The sequence below is a fragment of the Procambarus clarkii genome, chromosome 12 (assembly GCF_040958095.1).
Source record: "Procambarus clarkii isolate CNS0578487 chromosome 12, FALCON_Pclarkii_2.0, whole genome shotgun sequence".
In the NCBI taxonomy this organism is placed as follows: domain Eukaryota; kingdom Metazoa; phylum Arthropoda; class Malacostraca; order Decapoda; family Cambaridae; genus Procambarus; species Procambarus clarkii.
This window is the reverse complement of record NC_091161.1, coordinates 41,559,438-41,569,408: the sequence shown is the minus strand read 5'-3', so window position 1 is coordinate 41,569,408 and position 9,971 is coordinate 41,559,438. Positions and strand designations below refer to the sequence as shown.

At 45.9% G+C, this 9,971-nt stretch overlaps 1 non-coding gene across 1 annotated transcript; it reads right to left on the bottom strand.

The window, feature by feature from the left end:
• Positions 1-4,010: 4,010 nt before the first annotated feature.
• TRNAT-AGU (transfer RNA threonine (anticodon AGU)) lies at positions 4,011-4,083 on the bottom strand. Its single transcript has one exon. It is a non-coding gene; the product is annotated as a tRNA-Thr (tRNA).
• Positions 4,084-9,971: the final 5,888 nt, after the last annotated feature.

The following is a 9,971-nucleotide window of genomic DNA, read 5'->3' as shown; positions in this document are numbered from 1 at the left end:
TTAAACTAACCCAAATTTAATATTAGTAAGGAATTTGCTGACCTAATCTTTATAAAATAGATATGAAAGTTATTTGGAAAGACATAACATAAAGTTCATAACAGAGGTGCGGATTCCGTGCTGGTGCTGCATACTCTGGTACAGATCTAATGTAGGAAGAGCAAAGTGTCTTGAAAGAAACAGTTTAAATTTGTAAATACCATTCATATCTGCCAGCTTCCCATATGACTCCGATGTTATCCTACTTCCGAGTAATTCTGGTGTTAGTGCTGATGGTGTGTTCACCCCTGATAGGGGACTGACAGCTGAGTGGACAGCGCTCAGGATTCGTAGTCCTAAGGTTCTGGGTTTGATCCCCGGTGGAGGCGGAAACAAATAGGCAGAGTTTCTTTAAACCTGTTGTTCACTTAGCAGTAAATAGGTACCTGGGAGTTAGACAGCTGCTAAGGGCTGCTTCCTGGGGATGTGTAACAAAAAAGGAGGCCTGGTCGAGGACCGGGCCGCGGGGACACTAAGCCCGGAAATCATCTCTGGATAACCATCTCTCAAGATAACCCCGAGTCTGTCAGTGTTTCTGAGTCTTATAATTACCTTACACTTGTTTTGTTTAACTCTTATAACCACCTGTGTGCTCACTCCTGGTGAATGGCAAGGTCTTCCTGCAGCACCTGGCTCCCCATAGTGGTTACTTAATGTTCTCTCTGCATATATTGTCATGTATGAGGAAGTTAACCCAAGTAGATCATTTACATAGATTTGGGGCAGCAATCTTGGCTCACCTAAGGGAGCCGGTCGGCCGAGCGGACAGCACGCTGGACTTGTGATCCTGTGGTCCTGGGTTCGATCCCAGGTGCCGGCGAGAAACAATGGGCAGAGTTTCTTTCACCCTATGCCCCTGTTACCTAGCAGTAAAATAGGTACCTGGGTGTTAGTCAGCTGTCACGGGCTGCTTCCTGGGGGTGGAGGCCTGGTCGAGGACCGGGCCGCGGGGACACTAAAAAAGTCCCGAAATCCTCTCAAGATAACCTCTACAGTCTGACCCTGAGGGCCCGCTTGGCTCACCTCTACAGTCTGACCCTGAGGCCCCGCTTGGCTCACCTCTACAGTCTGACCCCGAGGGCCCGCTTGGCTCACCTCTACAGTCTGACCCCGAGGCCCCGCTTGGCTCACCTCTACAGTCTGACCCCGAGGGCCCGCTTGGCTCACCTCTACAGTCTGACCCTGAGGGCCCGCTTGGCTCACCTCTACAGTCTGACCCTGAGGCCCCGCTTGGCTCACCTCTACAGTCTGACCCCGAGGGCCCGCTTGGCTCACCACTACAGTCTGACCCCGAGGGCCCGCTTGGCTCACCTCTACAGTCTGACCCCGAGGCCCTGCTTGGCTCACCTCTACAGTCTGACCCTGAGGGCCCGCTTGGCTCACCTCTACAGTCTGACCCTGAGGCCCCGCTTGGCTCACCTCTACAGTCTGACCCTGAGGCCCCGCTTGGCTCACCTCTACAGTCTGACCCCGAGGGCCCGCTTGGCTCACCTCTACAGTCTGACCCTGAGGGCCCGCTTGGCTCACCTCTACAGTCTGACCCTGAGGCCCCGCTTGGCTCACCTCTACAGTCTGACCCTGAGGCCCCGCTTGGCTCACCTCTACAGTCTGACCCCGAGGGCCCGCTTGGCTCACCTCTACAGTCTGACAGTTTCTCTGACTGTGATTCACACTGTTCCTTGTCAGTTTCAGTTAACCCAGTTCCGTGTCATTCCAGTAGTCCCATCTTTACTTGCCTGTTATTCACTGATCTTGCATAATGGACAATTTCAAATGCCTTCTGGCAGTCATAGAGAGTGTAGTCTACCCTGCCTTATATTTCTCTAGTTATCGTGGTGATGCTATTAAGTGTATCAGGAATGTCATTTACCTAACTAATACCTGCTTACAGCTCCGTTACCTAACTAATACCCGCTTATAACTCCGTTACCTAACTAATGCCCGCTTACAGCTCCGTTACAAATTTCGTCCTTTTTAGAAAGGAAATTTTCTTTCTAGAGGTTTCTAGAAAGTGTTCCACAATTTTCTTGCTGATTACTTTTTCCAAAGGATTACTTCTTGATTACTTTTTGACAGGAATTATGTTAGTTATCCCGGCCGGTAGTTTGTTTTTCTTGAATGTCTCCTCCCTTGATTATTGGCACCACAGTTGGCTTGTACAGATCCCGGGATGTACCCCACATAACAGTGCTTGCGGGTGTTGGGCTTTGGCTCTTTGGTCCCGCCTCTCAGCTGTCAAACAAGTGGTGTAAAAGTGCAGGAGACTTTTGGACTCTGTCATATTTACATTTGAAATTGTGTGTGAAAATCACGAAGAAATTAAACCATGGTGAATAATGTGACACCGTTGACTACGGAAGGAAGAAATGCAATGGGAAGTTCCTTAAGTAATTTCGTGTATGAAGATTTATTGATTAATACGAAAGTACTTGAGGAGCTTCCTGTTTCATTTCTTCCTTCGACAGTGTCACATTTGAAATTGTGTTTGGCGCCTGTCACCACCAGCTCACTACTTGGTGCACTTCACCTGTTAACGACTCCGTTTCCACCCGTGTTCTCTAGTAGGTGTGTTCCATACCTACAATGAGAATTACAATGAGAATTTCTATGAGAAATTTATATGTGGTAGTCATGTTTCTTTTTGATAATCTTGTATCTTTCAATGACGTGATGTTAATTTTATGTAGCTTTCCCTCGTAACTCATACTTCTCAGTTCTGAGACAAGTCTGATGTCATACATCTGAACTTTCTCTAACTTCGCCATGTGCTTGACGAGATATGGACTCCACGATGGAGCTGCATACTCCAGGACTGGTCTGACATTTGTGGTATACAATATTATGAATGATTCATTGCATCAATTTCTAAAGGGAGTTCTTATGTTGGCCATCCTAAGAACTGCCTATAGAAATGTTTGTAAAGAATTATTCAGAGCCTCGTATATCGCATATGTTATATGTCAGGTAAACAATGAAGTATGCGCTGGGTATGTGTATTTACTATTTGTGTCTGCAAGAGCTATTAGCTCTTGGATCCCGCCTTTCTAACTAATCTACTTTCCTCTACATATCTACTACATATTTATTCTGTAACACACACACACACACACACAGGGGGCCTCGTAGCCTGGTGGATAGCGCGCAGGATTCGTAATTCTGTGGCGCGGGTTCGATTCCCGCACGAGGCAGAAACAAATGGGCAAAGTTTCTTTCACCCTGAATGCCCCTGTTACCTAGCAGTAAATAGGTACCTGGGAGTTAGTCAGCTGTCACGGGCTGCTTCCTGGGGTGTGTGTGTGTGTGGTGTGGGGAAAAAAAAAAAAAAAAGTAGTTAGTAAACAGTTGATTGACAGTTGAGAGGCGGGCCGAAAGAGCAAAGCTCAACCCCCGCAAAAACACAACTAGTAAACACACACACACACACACACACACACACACACACACACACACACACACACACACACACACACACACACACACACACACACACACACACACACATAAGCAAACTCTATTCATAATTTTAAAATTAGGTATGATAGGGAAATGGGACAGGAGTCATTGCTGTAAAAACCGATAGCTGGAAAGGCGGGATCCAAGAGTCAATGCTCGATCCTGCAAGCACAAATAGGTAAGCACAAATAGGTACTACACACACACACACACACACACACACACACACACACACACACACACACACAAACATACATTCATATATATATGTATCCCAAGGAAGCAGCCCGTAGCAGATGCCTTAATCCCAGGTACCTATTTACTGCTAGGTGAACAGAGGCATCGTGATGAAAGAAACTCTATCCATTTGCTACTACCTCTGCCAGGAATCGAACCCAGGCCATTAGGACTATAATCACCAAGCGCTGTCCACTCAGCCACGAGGCTCCTAAAGATGAATACCGTTTAGACCGTCAAAAGACGAAGCGACACATTCTAGTTAATAATGTAAACAACTTTGCCTTCAGGGAGACTCGAACTCCCGACCTCTGGTGTACTAGACCAGCGCACTGCCCACTGAGCTATGAAGGCTCTCCAAGGTTGTCTGTGTGTATGTGTACTCACCTAGTTGTGCTTGCGGGGGTTGAGCTCTGACTCTTTGGTCCCGCCTCTCAACCGTCAATCAACAGGTGTACAGGTTCCTGAGCCTATTGGGCTCTATCATATCTACACTTGAAACTGTGTATGGAGTCAGCCTCCACCACATTGCTTCCTAATGCATTCCATTTGTCAACCACTCTGACACTAAAAATGTTCTTTCTAATATCTCTGTGGCTCATTTGGGCACTCAGTTTCCACGTGTGTCCCCTAGTGCGTGTGCCCCTTGTGTTAAATAGCCTGTCTTTATCAACCCTGTCGATTCCCTTGAGAATCTTGAATGTGGTGATCATGTCCCCCCTAACTCTTCTGTCTTCCAACGAAGTGAGGTTCAATTCCCGTAGTCTCTCCTCGTAGCTCATACCTCTCAGCTCGGGTACTAGTCTGGTGGCAAACCTTTGAACTTTTTCCAGTTTAGTCTTATGCTTGACTAGATATGGACTCCATGCTGGAGCCGCATACTCCAGGATTGGACTGACATATGTGGTATATAATGTTCTGAAAGATTCCTTACACAAGTTTCTAAAGGCCGTTCTTATGTTAGCCAACCTGGCATATGCTGCTGATGTTATCCTCTTGATATGAGCTTCAGGGGACAGGTCTGGCGTGATATCAACCCCCAGGTCTCTCTCTCTCTCTGACTCTTGAAGTATTTCATCTCCCAAGTGATACCTTGTATCTGGTCTCCTGCTTCCTACCCCTATCTTCATTACATTACATTTGCTTGGGTTAAACTCTAACATCCATTTGTTCGACCATTCCTGCAGCTTGTCCAGGTCTTCTTGAAGCCTCAAGCTGTCCACCTGTCTTAATCCTTCTTATAATTTTGGCGTCGTCAGCAAACATTGAGAGGAATGAGTCTATACCCTCTGGGAGATCATTTACGTATATCAGAAACAGGATAGGTCCAAGCACAGAGCCCTGTGGGACTCCACTGGTGACTTCACGCCATTCTGAGGTCTCACCCTTCACTATAACTCTCTGCTTCCTATTGCTTAGGTACTCCCTTATCCACTGGAGCGCCCTACCAGTTACTCCTGCCTGTTTTTCCAGTTTATGCATCAACCTTTTATGGGGTTCTGTGTCAAAGGCTTTCCGACAGTCCAAAAAAAATGCAGTCCGCCCATCCTTCTCTTTCTTGCTTAATCTTTGTCACCTAATCATAGAATTCTATCAAGCCTGTAAGGCAAGATTTACCCTCCCTGAACCCATGTTGATGGGTTGTCACGAAGTCTCTTCTCTCCAGATGTGTTACTAGGTTTTTTCTCACAATCTTCTCCATCACCTTGCATGGTATACAAGTTAAGGACACTGGCCTGTAGTTCAGTGCCTCTTGTCTGTCACCCTTTTTAAATATTGGTACTACATTAGCAGTCTTCCATACTTCTGGTAGGTCTCCCGTTTCCAGTGACCTACTATACACTATGGAGAGTGGCAAGCAAAGTGCTCCTGCACACTCTTTCAATACCCATGGTGAGATTCCATCCGGCCCAACAGCTTTTCTCACATCCAGCTCCAATAGGTGCTTCTTGACCTCATCTCTTGTAATTTCGAACCTTTCCAAGGTCACCTGGTTTGCTGCCACCTCTCCTAGCGCCGTGACTTCTCCCTGTTCTATTGTAAAGACCTCCTGGAACCTTTTGTTCAGTTCTTCACACACCTCTTTGTCATTCTCTGTGTACCTGTCCTCGCCCACCCTAAGTTTCATCACCTGTTCCTTCACTGTTGTCTTCCTCCTGATGTGACTGTGTAGTAGCTTTGGTTCGGTCTTGGCTTTATTAGCTATATCATTTTCATACCTTTTCTCAGCGGCTCTTCTCACACTAACATACTCGTTTCTGGTTCTCTGGTATCTCTCTCTACTTTCTGGTGTTCCGTTATTACGGAAGTTCCTCCGTGCCCTTTTGTTCAGCTCCTTTGCTTTCATACATTCCCGATTAAACCACGGATTCTTCCTTTGTTTCTCTGTTTTTTCCTGTTGGGCTGGGACAAATCTGCTTACAGCCTCCTGACATTTTTGGGTGACATAGTCCATCATGTCTTGTACGGACTTGGTTCCGAGTTCTGTGTCCCAATGTATATCCCATAGGAATTTATTCATCTCCTCATAGTTTCCCTTTCGGTACGCTAGCCCTTGGTTTCCCAGTTCTTTTTTGGGGGTGATAATTCCTAGCTCAACCAGGTACTCAAAGCTCAATACACTATGATCACTCATTCCCAAGGGGGCTTCCAACTTAACTTCCCTTATATCCGACTCATTTAGGGTAAATATCAGATCAAGCAAGGCTGGTTCATCCCCTCCTCTCGTTCTTGTCGGTCCCTTGACGTGTTGACTTAGAAACTTTCTTGTTGCCACATCCAGCAGCTTAGCTCTCCATGTGTCTGGGCCTCCATGTGGGTCTCTGTTCCCCCAATCTATCTTTCCATGGTTGAAGTCTCCCATGATTAGTAGCCTGGATCCGTTCCTGCTAGCCATCGAAGCTGCTCTCTCTATTATATTGATGGTGGCCAAGTTGTTTCTATCATATTCCTGTCTGGGTCTTTTGACATTCGGCAGGGGGTTATATATGACTACTACTATAATTTTCTGTCCTCCATTTGCTATGGTGCTGGATATGTAGTCACTGAAACCTTCACAGTTCTGAATTACCATCTCTTCGAAACTCCAACCTTCTCTTAGTAGCAAAGCTACACCACCTCCTCCTCTCCCTTCTCTCTCTTTCCTCACTACATAGTAGCCCTGTGGAAACACTGCATTTGTTATGGTGTTTGTTGGCTTTGTTTCTGTGAGTGCTATTATGTGTGGGTTTTCTTCTAGTGCCCATTCTCCGAGTTCACTTGTTTTATTTGTAATTCCATCTATGTTAGTGTACATTGCCTTGAAGCTCACATTCTTCAGTTCATTTTCTTGTTCCTTTCTTGGCGAGCATTCTGCTGGTCTGTGTGTATGTATACATGTGTGTGTGTGTGTGTGTGTGTGTGTGTGTGTGTGTGTGTGTGTGTGTGTGTGTGTGTGTGTGTGTGTGTGTGTGTGTGTGTGTGTGTGTGTGTGTGTGTGTGTGTGTGTGTGTGTGTGTGTACTCACCTAGTTGTACTCACCTAGTTGGGTTTCTGGGGGTTGAGCTCAGGCTTTTTGGTCCCGCCTCTCAACCGGCAATCAACAGGAGTACAGATTCATGAGCCTATTGGGCTCTATAATATCTACACTTGAAACTGTGTATGGAGTCAGCCTCCACCACATCACTTCCTAATGCATTCCATTTGTCAACCACTCTGACACTAAAAAAGTTCTTTCTAATATCTCTGTGGCTCATTTGGGCACTCAGTTTCCACCTGTGTCCCCTTGTGCATGTTACCCTTGTGTTAAATAGACTGTCTTTATCTACCCTATCAATTCCCTTCAGAATCTTGAATGTGGTGATCATGTCCCCCCTAACTCTTCTGTCTTCCAGCGAAGTGAGGTTTAATTCCCGTAGTCTCTCCTCGTAGCTCATACCTCTCAGCTCGGGTACTAGTCTGGTGGCAAACCTTTGAACCTTTTCCAGTTTAGTCTTATCCTTGACTAGATATGGACTGCATGCTGGAGCCGCATACTCCAGGATTGGCCTGACATATGTGGTATACAAAGTTCTGAATGATTCTTTACACAAGTTTCTGAATACCGTTCGTATGTTGGCCAGCCTGGCATATGCCGCTGATGTTATCCGCTTGATATGTGCTGCAGGAGACTGGTCTGGCGTGATATCAACCCCCAAGTCTTTTTTCTTCTCTGACTTCTGAAGAATTTCCTCTCCTAGATGATACCGTGTATCTGGCCTCCTGCTCCCTACACCTATCTTCATTACATTACATTTGGTTGGGTTAAACTCTAACAACCATTTGTTCGACCATTCCTTCAGCTTGTCTAGGTCTTCTTGAAGCCTCAAACAGTCCTCTTCTGTTTTAATCCTTCTCATAATTTTAGCATCGTCCGCAAACATTGAGAGAAATGAATCGATACCCTCCGGGAGATCATTTATATATATCAGAAACAAGATAGGACCGAGTACAGAGCCCCTGTGGGACTCCACTGGTGACTTCACGCCAATCGGAGGTCTCACCCCTCACCGTAACTCTCTGCTTCCTATTGCTTAGATACTCCCTTATCCACTGGAGCACCTTACCAGCTACACCTGCCTGTCTCTCCAGCTTATGTACCAGCCTCTTATGCGGTACTGTGTCAAAGGCTTTCCGACAATCCAAGAAAATGCAGTCCGCCCAGCCCTCTCTTTCTTGCTTAATCTTTGTCACCTGATCGTAGAATTCTATCAAGCCTGTAAAGCAAGACTTACCCTCCCTGAACCCATGTTGTCGATTTGTCACGAAGTCCCTTCTCTCCAGATGTGTTACCAGGTTTTTTCTCACGATCTTCTCCATCACCTTGCATAGTATACAAGTCAAGGACACTGGCCTGTAGTTCAGTGCCTCTTGCCTGTCGGTCTTTTTGTATATTGGGACCACATTCGCCGTCTTCCATATTTCTGGTAGGTCTCCTGTCTCCAGTGACTTACTATACACTATGGAGAGTGGCAAGCAAAGTGCCTCTGCACACTCTTTCAGTATCCAAGGTGAGATCCCATCTGGACCAACAGCCTTTCTAACATCCAGATCCAGCAGATGTCTCTTGACCTCCTCTCTCGTAATTTCGAACTCTTCCAAGGCCGCCTGGTTTACCTCCCTTTCTCCTAGCACAGTGACCTCACCTTGTTCTATTGTGAAGACCTCCTGGAACCTCATGTTGAGTTCTTCACACACCTCTCTGTCATTCTCTGTATACATGTCCTCGCCTGTTCGAAGTTTCAATACCTGTTCTTTCCCTGTTGTTTTCCTTCTGATGTGACTGTGGAGTAGCTTTGGTTCGGTCTTGGCTTTGTTTGTTATATCATTTTCAAAACTTTTCTCTGCTTCTCTTCTCACCCTGACGTACTCATTCCTGGTTCTCTGGTATCTCTCTCTGCATTCTGGTGTTCTGTTATTCCAGAAGTTCCTCCACGCCCTTTTGTTCAGTTTCTTCGCTTCCATACATGCCCTACTATACCATGGATTCTTCTGTTGCTTCTCGGATTTTTCCCTTTGGGCCGGGATGAACCTGTTTACTGCCTCCTGACACTTTTGGGTAACATAGTCCATCATACCCTGTACAAACTTATCTCTGAGGTCTGTGTCCCAAGGTATTTCACTTAGGAAACTTCTTATCTGTGCATAATTCCCCTTTCGGTATGCCAGCCTTTTTTATTCCTAATTCTTTTTTGGGGGAGATAAGTCCTAGCTCTACCAGGTACTCAAAGTTCAATACACTGTGGTCACTCATTCCCAAGGGCGCTTCCATCTTAACTTCCCTTATATCCCACTCATTTAGGGTAAATATCAAATCAAGCATTGCTGGTTCATCTTCTCCTCTCATTCTTGTTGGTTCTTTGATATGCTGGCTTAGAAAGTTTCTTGTTGCCACGTCCAGCAGCTTAGCTCTCCCTGTTTCTGGTCCTCCATGCGGGTCTTTGTTCTTCCAATCTATCTTCCCATGGTTGAAGTCTCCCATAATTAGTACTCCAGATCCATTCCTGCTAGCAACAGAAGCTGCTCTTTCTATTATGTTAATGGTGGCCATGTTGTTTCTATCATATTCCTGTCTAGGTCTTCTGTCATTTGATGGTGGATTATATATGACTACGACTATAATTTTTTTCCCTCCATTTGTTACGGTACCTGCTATGTAGTCACTGAAACCTTCACAGCCCTGAATATCCATCTCCTCAAAATCCCAGCCTTTTCTTACCAGCAGA